Here is an 18,556-nt window from a genome sequence, read left to right on the forward strand (position 1 = left end):
ACACAAATACCAAAGGCAAAGAGAGTCTGACAGAGACCAAAAAGAGGATGATGTAAGTGTTAAGTTAGACAAGACCTTTAAAAAAAAAAACCATTTTAACATAAGTGTAATTTAAAAGTGCTATGTTCATGACTTGCAGTCTCTAGATATGGTGACAGGATTTCATGTGAGGAGGAAATCAGTGTTGCATGGGATCAAGTATTTTCAAGAGTATTTTTATCCTGTATCTCATGAGAATCTATTTGATTGTTATAATGACAGAAGAAAATATTTCTGGATGAGCAAACAGGGAAAAAAAAAGACAACTGTACATATTTAGCATCTCTGTTTATAGCAGCCAGTGAAGCAAGGTGAAAACATGAGAACTCGTGTGAACATGAGAGCTTGCCATAAAACAATTTTGGCTGACTTTTAAAGGAATAGTCAATACCATTCAGGACATAGGCATTGGCAAAGACTTCATGACTAAAACACCAAAAGCAATGGCAACAAAAGGCAAAATTGACAATTGGGATATAATTAAACTAAAGAGCTTCTGTACAGCAAAAGAAACTATCATCAGAGTGAACAGGTAACCTACAGAATGGGAGAAAATTTTTGCAAGCCATCCATCTGTCAAGGTCTATTATCCAGAATCTACAAGGAACTTAAACAAATTTGCAAGAAAAAACAAACAAACAAACAACCCCATCCAAAAGTGGGCAAAGAATAGGAACAGACACCCCTCAGAAGAAGACATTTAGGCGGCCGACTAACATATGAAAAAAAGCTCATTATCACTGGTCATTAGAGAAATGCAAATCAAAACCACAATGAGATACCATCTCACTCCAATTAGAATAGCAATTATTAAAAAGTAAGGAAATGATAGATGCTGTCGAGGCTATGGAGATATAGGAATGCTTTTACACTGCTAGTGGGAAAGTAAATTAGTTCAACCATTGAGGAAGACAGTGTGGCAATTCCACAAGGATCCAAAACCAGAAATACCATTTGACCCAGCAATTCCATTACTGCATAAATACCCAAAGGATTATAAATCATTCTGCTATAAGGACACATGCATACATATGTTTATTGCAGCATTATTTACAATAGCAAAGACTTGGAACCAACCCAAATGCCCATCAATGATAGACTAGATAAAGAAAATGTGACACATATATACCATGGAATACTATGCAGCCATAAAAAAGAATGAGTTCATGTCCTTTGCAGGGACATGAATGAAGCTAGAAGCCCTCATTCTCTGCAAACTAACACAGAAACAGAAAACCAAACACCACATGTTCTCACTCATAAGTGGGAATTGAACAATGAGAGCACATAGACACAGGGAGTGGAACATCACATGCTGGGGCCTGTCAGGGGCTGAGGGGCAAGGGGAGGGAGAGCATTAGGACAAATATTTAATGCATGCGGGGCTTAAAACCTAGATGACTGGTTGATAGGTGCAGGAAACCACCATGACACATGTATATCTATGTAACACACCTGCATGTTCTGCACATATATCCCAGAATTTAAAATTTTTTTTTTAAAAAAGAGAAAATATTAAAAATAAAAAAAATAAAAGGAGTGGTCAATGAAGGGCTTGAAATCTGTCTGTTTATTTGGCGTCATACAGGGTATGATTCCAAGATTTCTTCTTAGCCCATTTAATATTACTTAGAATTTTCCCTGTAAATATTAAAATATATTTCAATTTCAAATAATCTAGTTTTCCTCAATGATTTTGACTTAACGATGTTGTCAGAAAAGAGGTGAGTGGGAAAAATGTATATCATGTGCAACTGTATATCTATGAATAAAATACGTGATTATCTCATATGCAAATATGTTTGATTTCTTAAATTTGTGGTAAGTAAACTATAATTTTAATTATACTTTGCTTTGGGAGGAAAGAAGTTTATCCTTTTAGTTTAATTTATAAGTATTACTTATTGAATATGCTTCTACCGTTATTTAAATTCCATGTAGAAAAGTGAATATATGTTAGTTTCTGTACAAAAGAAACTAAATTATGGTATCAAATGAAGAACTAAACATGGTACAATATGAAATTTTTCCATATTTTGTTGGACATGTAATGGGCTTGAAGACTAAATGAGAATTACTGTCAAATAGTCAGTTTTCCTGTTCTAACATTATACAGATACTGGTTTTTCTTAATAGCTGAAGGAATATCTAGGATTGTACTAATTTATTATATTGTAACAGGTATAAAAAGTTTAAATCATGAAAAAGCCCAAAGAAGTCAAAATCAGGGTATTAATTAGCCTGGATAAGTGCAATAAATTCAGGCACAAAAGAGATTATGATAACTTTTTAGTTACTAAAATGATGTAATGGAGAAAATGAATGTTGATGTGTAGGAATGATGACTTCACTGCAACAGATGACATCTTAGGTATATAAAATAATTATAGAAATATATTTTATATTCATTTTAAGTTTTCATTTTGATTGTGGGTTATATGGAACAATTTTACATGTAAATTAAGCATTTTAAGAATTTTCTCATGCCATTTTTGCCTATTTTTTTTCTTTTGGAAATGTGGATATTTCCATTAATTTTTCTGAAAGTAAGTAATTTAGATAGCCAAATCAGGGGAAAAAGATTTTTAAATGAGAATAATGTATGTAAGCAAAGAAACAGCATTAGGAATTGTCATGATATATTAAGTGGAAAGTGAAGTCATTGTCTGACTAAAGAATGTGCATTGATGGAGAAAGAAATCGGTTGAATCAGGAGGGTAAAATCTAGAGTTTTAAAAATAGGAAAAAAATTTCAGATAGTCAGTGGATATTTGAGCTATAATATATTTGAGAGTAGGCAATTAACCTAAGCAAGGCAGCCTTCCAATAAGCAAAGTGATTTGGAAAAGAAGAAACTGTAGACAGCATTAAGTTAAATAACACAATTATAGCCATTCAAGTTCAAGGTGACTAAGCTAGAATAGTGTGCAGGCTGAATACCGTAATTCCCCCTTATCTGAGGGAGATACATTTCAAAACCCCCGGTGGATGCTGGAAGCCATAGTTAGTATTGAACCCTATATATACTATGTTTCTTTCCCTGTACATACATACTGATGATACAGTTTAATTTATAAATTAGGCAAGTAAGAGATTATCAGCTACTCTTTGGCATACATTTTGATTCTCTTTGACATATATGAATTGCCAACATCTCTAATCTTGTGCACTTGGACTACCATTAAGTATAATAGATTACTTGAACATAAGTACTGTGATATTGCAACAGTCAATATGATAATTTAGACGGCTACTCAGTGGCTAATGGGCAGGTAGTGTCTACAGTGTGGATATGATGGACAAAGGGGTGAATAAAATACCAGGCTGGACTGAGCAGATGATGTGAGATTTAATCACACTACTCAGAATAATGCTCAATTTAAAACCTATGAATTATTTCTAAAATTTTTCATTTAATATTTTTGGATGATCATTACTTTCAGGTAACTGAAACCATGGAAAGCAAAAGCACAAATAAGGGAGTACTACTGTAATGGCCACTCAAAATATATCCTCATCCTAATCCCTGGAAACAGTGAGTGAATGGTACCTTATTTGTAAAAAAATAAATATATAAATTAAAAACAAAATGAAAACATCACAGACATTAAGAATCTTGAGATGGGAAGATAATTCTGGATTATCTAGCTGGACCCTTATTGCACTTACATACATTTTCATGAGGAAAGTAGAGAAATACTTGACATCTATAAGAAGGGAAGGCAATGGGACCACAGAGACAGAGATGGGAGTTATGTGATCACAAACCAAGAAATACCAGTAGCCACTGGAATCTAAAAGAAGCATGAAATAAACCTCCCTGAGAACCTGTGGAGAGATGATGACCCCATCATACCTTGATTCAGCCAGGTGAAACCATTTTTGCCTTCTGACACTGACAACTGTGCAAATAAATATCTGATGTTCAAGCAACAGTGTGTGTCGAAATTTATTAGCCATTGTTGAAAACTAGTACAGAGGAAATGTTATTTAATTGTTTGTGCAGACATAATATTATGGCATACATAGTATTAAGATAATATTAAAATATGTAAGAGCACAGACTTTGAAACAAGCCAGATATTGTCAAATCTCAACAAACAACATATCTTTGAAATTTTGGTCGAGTTACTTAACTTTCTAAACATTAGTTTTCTCTCCAGTAAAATGAAAATACTGATCCTTAGCTCATAAAATTGTCATGAAAAGTAAATTAGAAAGCATATGTAAAATACTTTGTAGAGAATAAAGTTCTCCAAATGTTAATATAATTATGATATTACTTTTGTATCTATTTCTACTTCTAAACTCTTAATTTCATACACACAAATCTTTGTCATTCCATGTGTTTATCACATTGCTTACGTTCAATAGATTCTTTTTAAGTAAGCAGATGGCTAGATGGATGAATGAATAAGGAGAATGAATAATAATAAATTTTTTAAAAATGGCTACTAAAATACCCAGTGGAAGGGGAATATTTAACTTTTCCCATGTTGTTTTACTTCGATATATCATTTTCTAATGGTAATTTTTTAAAAAGTTTAAGGCACTACACATAAATAAATGTACAATTTAATTGTTGGGATTTACTTAGTTTTGTGAATGGTGAAAATCTAAAGTGAGGATGTAAAAACACCAAAATAGGGAATCCGATACCAGATTTAAATAGACTAATTTTGTTATGTGGGAAATATAAGAAACAGTAGTAAAAACTGCATACTAAAATTATGCTGCCTTTAGCACCACTTCAAATAATATTTTGCTGTGTTTATAAGGATGAGATTTGTTTCTGGAAAATTACCAGATGCTCACAACATTAAGGTCAGTTCAATATTTATTCTGTGTTGAAGAGGCCATGCATCAATTTCAATGTTCTATATTCCTTCTTTAGGCTTTTGCTTGCACTTGATAAAATGTATATCTACTGTTAGATGTTGAATAAAGAAATGTTTTGCCAACACTGTACATAGCATGGCTTTACACAGTTAAAATTTCTTGGTGGCTCTTTTAAACAACTCCCAACACATAATGCTGCAGGCTGCTTCAGGCTTCAAACATGTATATGTTCTCTGTTATGATGTACTTGCTTGTTCAGGTTATTATCTTAGATTTTTGGTAGTGTTATGAAATACTGCTTTGTCTTTTTCTATCATCAGTCCACATCATACTGTGAAGTAAGTGTTATTTTATCATCTGGGTGAAAATGTTGTTAAGATAGAATGCAACAGTTTCAAACTGTGTTATAAGCAACAACCAATATCTATCAGCAGCTGAAGAGAAGTGGACGAAGAAGGTGACAGCACAGCTATCTTTCAAACAATTCAGATAGTTATTTGATAACTACTTTCATCGTTATATTTCTTTGCTTTATTTCCATACCCAATTTTTCACGTATATTCTAGCATGTGTCAATGCTTTGAAGGGGCCAACATGGATACAAATAAATATCTAAAAAGGGAATGCTATTTTTTAAGTAGTCGCATGACACTCAAATATAACAGATCAAAATTATTTCTAAATTAGACTAGCCTTTCTGAAAACGGAGGATTACATGCAGTCCTGTAACATATGTAAGTCTATACACAGAATATAGTCCATATATATATTTAATTCTAAATTCTAGATTATATAAAATCTATAATCAACAGTGTCTACAATAAGAACTCCTTGCAGCCTTATCAAAACTTACTGAAATACTGTGAAAGAAACTGCAGCCAGTCATTAATACTAGATGATTATCAGAAGAAAATAGTTTAGAGACTTGATTGCAATTATAAACTGTTTAATTCACAAAGCTTGCATTACATTCTATTATTTAGAGTGTTTGTAACATATGTCTATTAGAGAAATTACATACTAAACCATTTCTCTCAGCTAGTCAAAATAGGCACTTTCATAACACCAATGCAGATTTCTTTATATGGCTTCAACTTCATTTTAAAATCTGCTTGAGTCATTTATTGGAACAGAAATAAAGTCATTTCAAAAGAATGTTGTCACAAGATCAATATCTTTGAAACTATGCTTTGGCTGCGACTGAGCATTTTTGTAGACTTAGAGCCTGTTATATGGTGATAGAATTCCAGATCTGCTGACATTAACTTTCACTTTTTAGCATCACCATAATATTGTCTGCTTAATACTTTTGACATGGGAAAAATTATATATCTTCATTCAATTATTTATAGAAAGATGAATCCTCAATATGATTTTCCTGTGCTATTTCATGTCATTGAATACATTAGAATTTTTTAGCCATAGAATGAAAGAATGATTAGTATCAAATATTTGTAAGCATCAATTAAGAGTTTATAAATTGAATGGGAAGAAAAAGCATAGGGCAATTGATCCTTGATATCACCGCCTGGACACCAAAGTGATGAATCTGATGTGCCTCTTAAGTAAATATCATTATCTTCAAATCTACTTTGTGAAAGACTTTTTTGAATTATTATTATTTGACTCTCCTTAAAAGTGCTCACTCGACTGCCAGTGGGGTGTGTCTCAACACCTGTAATTCCGTACTATGTATGTGCCTGCAATTCTCAGCTTAACTCTGGTCTTAGACCAAAATAACATTGATACAGATTGGTGATTTTCATTGAAGGAATTGAAGGAAATGGAGGACTCTTAGGTCTTTCTTTTCTTTGCTTCTTTTTTTTTTTTTTTTTTTTTTTTTTTTTTTCCTTTCCTTAGGCATATCCTTCCAAATCATGTTTAGTCTTCTCACTTATACACTCCTTCCCTCTACATCAGAAACTTTTGCTCCATAATAAACAAACATTCCACACTTATTTTCTTCATAGAAAAGTTATTCTCCACTATTGCTAAATTAGAACCTGGCTATTTCCCATTGATGGAAAATAGACAAATTTTTGCATGTATTTTAAAAGCTGAGTAGGTAGCAAGGAAAGATAAAATTTTTGAAAATACAGAAAAGAGGATTTTAAAATAGAGAAAGCTTCACAAGTTATTAAGAATGAATAGGATTGACGAGAAGCTGTGTCTTCCCCGATACTCTACTCACTAAAGGGCCGAGAGGTAGAAGAATAATTTACAATTTCCAGACCACTACTTCTCAATTCACATGGAACAAAAACCCTCTGCTCTTTGTGAATTTTCTGCAGTCCCATTCCATCACTTTCCACTATGCATTGTACTTAACATCTTTTAACTTCCAAGGTCAGTTATCTACATTCAATGAGAAGACAGGTTAAAAAAAATTGGTTTTATTCCTTATTGCTGAACATGTAATTACTCAGGAATATTTCAAAATTTGCAAACAATACAAATTAAAATATAAAGAGTGATGCTCCTAGTCTTCATTAAATGTAGTCATTTTACTATAGTCTACAGCCATGATCTTACTCTATACTTTTTAAACATAAACTACTATACCACTTTGAGCACACTCAAATCTATTATCTAAACATTCAGTATAATTTCCTATCTCTTAGTGGTTTTTTTTCTTCACTCCTGAAAACAACTACTATTGTTCTTTACTTCTTTTATGTCAATATCTAATATCCTGTTCTTGTGGTTACATAAAGTCAAAGTATCATAGACAGAATATTCAAACATATGGTTTTGCATAGACATTATCAACACCATGGACTATTTGTATTTTTGCTGTCATATCCCTAGCGTATCATAATCTCTGACTTAGTTAACAATTCAGTATTTCAACATTTCTTTGAACAAGCAGGGTATCAGCCCCAGCTGGAGAAAATATACATTAAAAATTGGTACCATTAATAATATAAAGGCATTAGGAGTAGTTGCAACTTTATTTTTTTTTGTCTTTTGCTGTATTAGTTCAGCATATCTTGTAATTTTTCTTGATGTCTATCTGAAAGGTTCTTATTCAACTCAAATTCCATCCCCCTATCCTAAGCACATAATTTTACTTCCAATTTGCCAAATGAGATAGGTGTTACCAGGAAGAGACTTTTCAAATCTCTAAATATAATGTTTATTATTTTTCAATTTAATCTTTATTAGTTTATTTTTCTAAATCATGGAAGATTCTTTCACATCATTGCTCAATCCTATTCATTCTTAATAACTTGTGAAGCTTTCTCTATTGCTAAATCTTCTTTTCTGTATTTTCAATAATTTTATCTTTCCTTGCTTCCTACTCAGCTTTTAAAATACATGCAAAAATTTGTCTCTCACTATTTAACACACTATGCCTCAATTTGCCTTCAAAACAAAGTTAACTATTACCACTTCATCAAAATTCATTAACACTTTATCCTACTGCAAAATGTGTATAGAAATGCCTCCTCAGTCAATCAGGAGGAGCAAAGGTACCAAAATGCTTCAAATGTTTTATATTCCTTGAAAGAGAATAAAACAACCCCTGAACATTCCTTCTTAGCTTAAATAATCCCTTTTCTTTTCTATCCTTTAGGTCCAACATTGAACATTGATGCAGTCTTTACTTAGTGAAAAATGAGACACTAGGATAAATACCATCTCCCCTATTTAGAAGACAACAGGTGGTCATAAGTTCTCTCAACCTCTTTTGCTTCTATTTAATGAACACCTTTTTTATTCTGTAGGACTTCCTGAATTCTACTTCCACACGGTTGGGAATAAATAGTGTTAAGGGAGAAATCTATAGATTAAACATTATTGTGTACCAAACAATCAATATGGAAAAATAGACCAGGGTCCTGCAGAGAAAAAAACAGCATATTGGTATGAGAAGGTTAAATTGAGTATGTTTTGAAGAATGGGAAAATAAAATAAAGCAACTGGTAGAAATCAACAACATTTTAGCAAGAAGGATGAGAGAAACAAAGTCAAGAAAGAAAGAAGACCCATAACATGGCCAGGAGATCATGTACAGTTTGGGGAAGAATAGTTTCTTGATAAGTAAATCGATAAAGTATGTGGATATCTGTGTTAGCCTGGGTAGAGTAACAAAACAGAAAAATACGTCAGAAATAAGAAAGGAAGTCAGTTAAAAAGTTTATGAACGGCTAAAAGAGCAAAAATACTATGGTGAATGCTAAAGGAGCAAATCAAGAGGAGTGAGGAGTAATATTATTAAATTGAGGGTAGTTTGAACCTCTAGAGTCAATGTGCACTGCAGCCCACATTAACTACTTCACCAGGGATAACATTGACCCCTTAACAACATTTTGTTTGTTTTGGCCACTGATTTATGGCTTTTCCTTTATTCAGTTCCCTTATGTTTAAGTATAGACATAATTTATGATTCATACAAATGCTTAAAATATTTTAGCTTTGATTGTTTTATATATTTCAAAGTGGTTAATGAGCCTCCTAGAACTTTGACATTCTATAGGGTTTGTTGCTGAGATCTTTAATATCAACAACTTGGCTATCTCTGTTAAAAAATAATTTCCTCATCTCTGAAATATGGGAAAATGTCCTAATATATTCTCTATGCAGTTATTTTAGTTATCAAGTTACTATCTCATCAATTGAAAACAAACTGAAGCAAATGATAATGTCATACACTGGTTAATTATCTCACTTACCCTAAGCCTAGAAATATGAGGTATTTGTCCTACATCTGTTTCTGACCTACATCATTCAAATATTTATGAATAACTCAAATAAAATCAATCAAATTCATAAACTTGAATGGTATAGATTTTTTAGCGTACTCATCCTATAAATCAATATAAACCAGAATATAAACACATTTCAGAAATGTGGCACTAAGTTTAATATTCAAGTAAATTTCATGAACAGTGATGAGGGAGATTATATAGACTGCAGCTACCAGTAATTTATTTAGGAAGTGGAACATCTATGACATATTTTCATGTGAAGAAGTAACAGGACTAGCTACAAGTGTTGTATTGGAAGTAGAGTCGAAAATATTCATATTTTATTTTGAAGAGGAAAGGCTGGGTATCTTTCTATTAGGATGATCTTTTCTGCATCAAGTAGAAAGGAAATGCGTTGTGGTGCCCATGAGGAAATCTGCTTATTCTTTTCCTTTCGTGTTATAAACAGAGTTAGTGAAAAAACTTGGCTTCATCTATTCCTATTCCTAGCTTCCCACTCTATCTGCTAGCAGAAATCAAGGGCATATTTTTGCACTAACTACAAATGATAAATAAGGGTGTGGTAAGCATTCATTAGAAATACAAAAGAAGCAAATGGAAGAAGATGAATGGTTCTTTGTTTGGGAGATTCATGTTCTTTCTGAGAAGTACCAGGAGGTAAAATTAGATGTCAAGATTGACATCTATATCAATTGTCATCTATACCTATATCAATGACAATAGTTGCCTTAAAACCTGGAAAGTGTATCTGTTGCTTTTTTATTCCTTGTTGCTTGATGGCACTTTCTAGAATAATGAGAATGTCTGCTTTATTATAGAACAGTTTCTCTCATCACCAGTAAATACTTCAAACAGAATATTGAGTAATTTCATCAAATATCTGATTGATTGTAGATGTTAGGTACACTTAGATAAATGAAATATTTTATTGTATATTTTTGAGCATCTACTCAGTGATAAACAGTTTCTAAGTTCTGGGGTTATCATCATAGATAAATCAGAACAAATAATAAAAAAACTGTAATATAAAGACAAGTAATGATAAATGTTATAAATAGAACTAAAGTATATACGGGAACAGCAAGTACTGTGAGTAGGTTAGATATTAAGATCAAGTGATCAAAGAAATTTCTGAAAACATTAAATCTGTACATGAATTTAAATGAAAATACTTGAATATCGTCAATGAGAAGATTAAATAAAATTGCTTACTAAGTTTTTCCTGTCTTTATTAGTTTACAATAAGAAAAAACATATTGAAAATGACAAAAAGGACCAATTTCTTGTCATGTTCCATGATGGTACTTAGCTAATCCAACTGCCAACCTCCCATTGATTTCAAAGAATTGTTATGCTCAAATCAGCTCTGCAAAGATGCAGAGCAAATGAGAAATTGACTTAGAGATACTTGACATCCAATATGCTTGCTTCAGCTTTTCTAACATAGATGAATAGAACATTTTCTCAGGTTAAAAAAAAAAAAAAAAAGCCCATTTTGCATGGCTTTGTTGAAATTAAAGTTATTTTTTGCAAATTTTCTTTTTAATTTTTTTATAAATAATTAAGGCATTCTTATTTTTATTCTAACAAAGTATTAGTGAATATTTTCATGGAAAACATAAGACTCAACATTTCGTATTTTGAGAAAAAAATTTTATCTACTAAGAAAATAAATTATTGACTTAACTGGTTTAAGGTATATAATTGTGATAATTTTATATTACTTTGCAGTACAGAAAAACGACATAGTTAGATATATTTTGGAAATTGTTTATTTTTTCTGTGTGCTTTTTAGGTAAGTTTACTGATAGTGACAGGCATCTGACTGAAGAAATACTATCTGCCAGATTACTTAAATATTATACAAGAACTCAACTTTACCCCAAATGCTATCAAAATATCAGCATATACCCTACATTACAAGAAATTAAATTTTAGTCTTTATCATTAGATGTTCTTTGCAACACTGATGAGACCTTCCTTAAAAAAATGTAATAGTAGTCATACATATATAAATATCATGTTTCAATGTCTTATCTGAGAGGTATACAATCATCATAGATGGAGAGATTCAAAAAATGACAAACCAGGTGCTGCTGCTTCTTTTCACTCATAATTATTGTCATATACTATATTTGTTTCCATAAATTATCCTGGTATTATTATAATTCAGAGTTTTAAAATGGATTTGTGACTCCATAGGCTCATTGCCTTATTCTGTTTGTAAACGGGCCATGATAAAACTTTTCACAATAAGGATTCTCACAGTTTGGGTCATGGGCTATCAGAAACATGTCATCAGCCACCATTTACTCACCACATGAATAGAGAAATAAATTTTAATTTTTAAGAATTCAGAGTTAAGTCCTAGTTATATAACTGGTGATTAATAAAAAATACAAAAGGAATCAGTACCATATTTTGTCATTATGAAAATATAAATATGATTTTATTGATAGATAATTGTAGTATAATAGACATACACACACTTAATGTATATTTATATGATAGGTATATTAGTTGTTAAGCAGTCTTCCAATCATATCTTTCATATGACTTATTACAACCTTTTCATTTCAAGTTAGGTACACTCCCAATATAATAGTTCATATTTTAAAAAATTAGTAGATTGTTATTTATCAGAAGAAAATTTATTCTTCTCAAAAATGAAGAAGATGCTTTCTTCCTTGATATAACTTTTGAACAGAGAAATCCTACTGGTTTTATGATGAGCTTCAAGGCACACAGAGCAAGATAAAACAAGCTTAGTGCTACTGAGATCCACCAGTCAGCAGGCATGATTTTATATATCACTGTGGTCTCAAAAGGGAACAAAAATATGTAGTGTTTGGGAAACTAATACTACGTGTTTCTCTCTGTTTATGATCACGATAATATATTTCATGAATTTTCATTAACGAGAACTTTTTTCTCTGAAATAAAATTGATCATGGTTTGCAAAATTTTTTTAAAAAAACTCCCTTTGTGAGTTAGTGTAAGGAAGAAAACAAACCAAGAGTTATCTGTTGATTAAAAATTCATTGAATTACTTGGGACAATTATTTTTCTGGGCTGGAAGTGTGTTTTCATTCATTCACTCCAAAATCTATTCATTCAACAACATTTTCTGTAAAATCTTCTAGGCTTTCTGTAATAGAATAAAAATTTATCATATGAAGATGATTAGGACAAACTTTATTCTCTATGGAAGTTCAAAACCTAATAGAAAACAAAAAGAATAAATATATAAAATAAGGCTGGTTGATAGAACTTTCTGCAATAATGAAGTTATTCAATATTGGTGCTTTGCACTTTGGTAGCCACTAGGCCTGTGTGGCTACTGACCACTTGGAATGTGGCTAGTATAACTGAGAAAATGATATTTAAAGTATATTTACTATTAACTAATTTAAAATCAATTGTCACATAAAGCTGGCGACTACTATTACACAGTGCAGATCTACAAGACACTGTGTCAGAATATACTGGGGAATAAGCATACCTTTTAGTTTAAAAAAAAGCCTCCTAATTTTTGAACACCTTTCTTCTTTGGGCCTAGCACATTTTTAGAAGGTGGAGTTATATCTGAGAATAAGACAGAGAATACATGTATTAAGAGAGTTTAAATCTAGAGAGGTGAAACAAAATAAATACGATCTCTATCTAGTAATAATAACTACCACACACAAAATAAAAGGCAGAAAGCAAGGTAAGTTACCAAAAACTGTCTGCGGGGTGCTCTTCATATGTAGGGATAAGTATGCCTCTTCTAATAAATAGACATTTGAATACAAACTTTAACAAAATGTGAGGAGAAAGCCTGGTTGATATCTGAAGAAAAATCTTTCAGTGCAAATAGAAAACTAACAGGTGGGAAGACTCCATTACATACACATTCTAAAGAGGGTCTCAAGATACCCAGCTCCTGAAATTTATGTCCTCCTGTGATCTTGTGTGTGGGCAAAACAGTAACTTGCTTTATGAATAGAATAATGCAAAGATAATTGGATGGTACTTATGCAATTATGCTGCAAAAAGTTCTAATACCTGTCCTGCTAGAAGATGCTCTTCCCGGCTGGCTTTGATGAAATAAGTAGCCATTTTGGGAAGGCCAACGTCGCAAGAAACAGAGCAGCCTCCAGGAAACAACCAGCTAGGAATCAAGGGCAGCCTCTGGGTTGTAGCTGGGAAGAAACTTGTCCACTGGTCAACAGTATGCAAGAAGCTCATTTCTGCCAACAATAACTTGAGTTTGAAGGGAATCCTTTCAAAATCAAGCCTCAGAAAAAACTGTAATCCCAGTTGATGCCTTTTTGCAGCCTTGTGAGGCCCTGAAGAAGAGGACCCTGTAGATCAAGCTTGGGGTCCTGAACTACATGGACTGTGAAGTATTAGATGGGTGTGCTTTAAAATACTATCTGTGTTAAAATACTGCAAAAGATAATTAATATTGTCCTTAGGGAGGAGTGTATTTTGCATGTTCTAAAGCAAAATGATAGTGAAAGTGTTCAAAGAGGAAGGAAAAAGTCATTTAGAGAATAAGAATGAAATCAAAAATTTAAAAAATTTCTTTAAGAGTAAGGCATAGACATTTGGAGTGTTTTATTCACAAGATAATCATGCTGTGCATTTAGAAATATCTGCTTAGATACTGGGTGAAGAAAAGACCACAGGGAGCCATGCACAGTAGGAAGGAGGCCTGTTAGGTGGCTATTGGAATAACATGTATACAAAATGAAGATGTCCTAGACCAGAGTGATAGCACTGAAGGTTCTGGGAAAGGGTAGAGTTCTAGATATGTTTGGAAACTGGCACAAAGAATTTGCTGTCACTAATGAATTGGGATATGGATTATGAAAGAAAAAAAAAGAGATTATAATAAGCCTAAGAGTTTTGACATTCCAGATTTGTGTAATGATTTTTTCTTTCTTTCTTTTTTTTTTTTTTTTTTTTTTGAGAGGGAGTCTTGCCCCTGTCGCCCATGCTGGAGTGCAATGGCATGACATCGGCTCACTGCAACATCCCCCTCCCAGGTTCAAGCGATTCTCCTGCCTCGGCCTCCGGAGCAGCTGGGACTACGGGCGCCCGCCACCACGCCTAGCTAATTTTTTTTGTATTTTTAGTAGAGACGGGGTTTCACTTTGTTAGCCAGGATGGTCTGGATCTCCTGACCTCGTGATCCGCCCACCTCGGCCTCCCAAAGTGCTGGGATTACAGGCGTGAGCGACCGCGCTCGGCCAATTTTTAGTATTTTTAGCAGAGACGCGATTTCACCATGTTGGCCAGGCTGTTCTCCAACTCCTGACCTCAGGTGATCCATCCGCCTCGGCATCCCAAAGTGCTGGGATTACAGGCATGAGCCACCGAGCGCGGCCCATGTAATTGTGTAATGATTTTCATTGAGCACATCTGTTTTGGTTTTTTAATGATATAATTAGCCAAAAGTATATTTTGTTTCTTTTAATTCAATTGAATCAATATTTAACTGCCTGCTGTATGTCTGAGTAACGTACATGACTCCTGTATGTAAAAATGAACACAAATTGGGCAGGTCTACTAAAATCTATTATCAACCTCTATATTTATATGTTTTGCTTTTCATTGTTTTAGTGAAGTTTACGACCATGAATTGAATGGATTTAAGCCATAAATAAAACAAATGTAAACATTCCATAGTGGTTCATCATTGAGAAAGAAAAATACAACAATAACATTGGGTTTTTAATTGGTTAATTCATTATATTTTCCAGATAAATTACAAAATTTGTTTATTTTATGTTAATATGTACAGTGCTCTTTACACTTTATATTTTAAAACTAAATAAATACAAAATCTAAAATGAAATTATTGACCTCCTGATTCACTTTTTTGGGAAAAATAAAATACTGATTATGTAAATACATACTCAAATATATGAGAACAAAAAATTATTTTTAAAGTGCATACCACCAAAATATACAATGGATTTTTTTTTTGGCTTGATTTATATGATCTTTGGTGTTATTATTTTTCTTCTTTCCATTTTCTTCCAAACATAGAACATGTACAAAATTTTCAGTAATACAAAATTAGATAGAGAATTTAGAAAATAGTTAAAATAGTTTTAACATAAATAAAATTATGTCCTCCTAAATAGGCATATTTGAAACCAATCTTCCAATTCTCATTTCAGTCCAATGACCTCAAAAGGATAAATTATAATGCTACCTCAATGATAACTTATAAATAACATTGGCAACATAGTCTTTTCATCATATAAGACATATTTCTTTTATGAATTTCTACCTGGACCACTTTGGCTTAGTATTTCTTCTTGAGAAATTATCAGTAAAATACAACCTCCAATTACAGTATTTATAAAATAATTATAATTATATATGGAATATGTTTTCATATTTTTTCTTGAATTAATATATAATACCCTTCCATGTTAAATATTTTGAATATAATAAATGCTTTAAATAAATAACAAATGATTGTCACAGAATTCTTTTTATTTATTTAGTAATTATTAAGTACGTTGAAAACTAAACACAAAAGTTTTGGGGCCGGGCGCGGTGGCTCAAGCCTGTAATCCCAGCACTTTGGGAGGCCGAGACGGGCGGATCACGAGGTCAGGAGATCGAGACCATCCTGGCGAACACCGTGAAACCCCGTCTCTACTAAAAAAAATACAAAAAACTAGCCGGGCGAGGTGGCGGGCGCCTGTAGTCCCAGCTACTCGGGAGGCTGAGGCAGGATCATGGCGTAAACCTGCGAGGCGGAGCTTGCAGTGAGCTGAGATCCGGCCACTGCACTCCAGCCTGGGCGACAGAGCGAGACTCCATCTCAAAAAAAAAAAAAAAAAAAAAAAAAAAAATTTTTGGTAGTACATACTTTTGAAGATTAGTGACTTGTTTGTTTGTTTGTTTTGTTTTCTTTGATGTAGAGTCTCTCTCTGTCTCCTGGCTGGAGTGCAGTGGTGCAATCTCAGCTCACTGCAACCTCCGCTTCCGTGTTACAAGAGGTTCTCCTGCCTCAACCTTCCAAGTGGCTGGGATTACCACATCCGGCTAGCTTTTGTATTTTTAGTAGAGATGGGTTTTGACCATGTTGGCCAGGCTGGTCTTGAACTCCTGACCTCAGGTGATCCACCCGCTTCACCCTCCCAAAGTTCTGGGATTACAGTTGTGAGCCACCACGCCCGGCTGAAGATTAGTTACTCTTAAATAAGCTAAGATGTTGAGAAAATTAGAGTAACTTTTCTATCAATAGTATCTAACGATGAGTGTATTAATTTGTCTAGAAATGTTACGGCTGTGTGTGGTGGCTCAGGCCTGTAATCCCAGCACTTTGGGAGGCCGAGGTGGGCAGATCACTTGAGATCAGGAGTTTAAGACCAGCCTGGCCATCATGGTGAAACCTCGTCTCTACTAAAAATACAAAAAAAAAAAAAAAAAAAAAAAAAAGAAATGCCAGGCGTGATGGCAGGTGCCTACAGTCATAGCTACTTAGGAGACTGAGACAAGGGAATAGCTTGAACCTGGGAGGAAGTTGCAGTGAGCCGGATTGCACCACTGCACTCCAGCCTGAGTGACAGAGCAAGATTCTGTCTCAAAATAAAAAAAGAGGAAGAAAAAAAAAAAAAAAGAAACATTATGTTCATAGATTTCTTCCTAAATCAGTTGACTATGGACATAAATATATTATTAATTATTCTGAAGGCTTTATACAATGAGAGGGAAGATATTAGTGTAATACCCTGTATGAGGCTGTGATGGGAGGGATGAATTAGCCAAGATCAGAAATGTGCATGTTTTCTTTCTGGATTAAAAAAGTAATAGACTAAATAACTTTTAAAACATATTTTGTGGTAACATATAATCATTTCAAAAAATAATTATTTTAGTTTCACAGAAATAATTCAAATTACATCCTTCTTGGTGGAGCATAACGACTCACCCCTTGGCAACATACTGAGACCAAGTCTCTACCAAAAAAAAAAAAAAAAAAAAAATAGTTGGGTATAGTATGATACACTCCTGTAGTGTCAGCTATTTAGGAAGCTCAGGTGGGAGCATTGATTGAGCCTTGGAGGTCAAGGATACAGTGAGCCGTAATGGAGCCACTGCACTCCAGTCTGGTTAACAGAGAAAGACCCTGTCTCAAAAAATAATAACTTAAAAATTGTTTCTGAAATTAATTTTTGAAGGGTAACATGCTGTGCCTCTTTTTATATTTTGAGATCTCCTAAGTAAATGTTCCAGTGAAAATTACTCATCATATTTCCTTTCTTTAGCAACCTATGAAATAGTTCCCAACCATTATTTATGTAGTGTTTTTTCTTTAAATCTATTTTGTTTTTATTTTGAAATGTTATTGTACCTGTTGCTAACAATAATCAGGAATTATAGATACTTAATCTAGAATGCTAGCCCCATTACTATTTCTCCTTCCGTCATGACCTGCAGGGAAACAATGTAGGAACACCCACTGGGAATATGACTGCCACATGTTAGACTATAAATTCGGTACTTTGCGTTGTATTCTCACTTGTAGTTTATAAAATAAAGTGAACGTGTGAGTTGGGAAAAAAAAGACAGTTGACAGAAAAGTACAATAATGAAGAAATGATGATGACTTTAATCAGTTTCTAAATGTGTCTATGAAACTTCTAATGTAGAACCATCTGTGATGGTTGTTAAAAATGCAGACCCAGAGTACCTACTAAACTATTATTTCTGGGCATGAACTTTGGGCATCTGCATTTTAAATAAAAATACACCCTTGTTATGCACCATTACATTAAAGATGCACTGAGCTGTGCTGTCTAGGAATACAGAATATTTGTAAATCTTATGTTATAGTCTTATAATAGTACCTTCCTAGTCTTTCTTGTTGCTTATTGTTTTATGATTAGCTTGAAATATGAAGTCTCATAAATGGGAAATGAGGGAACTAATGGGGATTTTAGAAATGTACTAGC

Source organism: Macaca thibetana, chromosome 17 (assembly GCF_024542745.1).
Source record: "Macaca thibetana thibetana isolate TM-01 chromosome 17, ASM2454274v1, whole genome shotgun sequence".
NCBI classification, from domain to species: Eukaryota; Metazoa; Chordata; class Mammalia; order Primates; family Cercopithecidae; genus Macaca; species Macaca thibetana.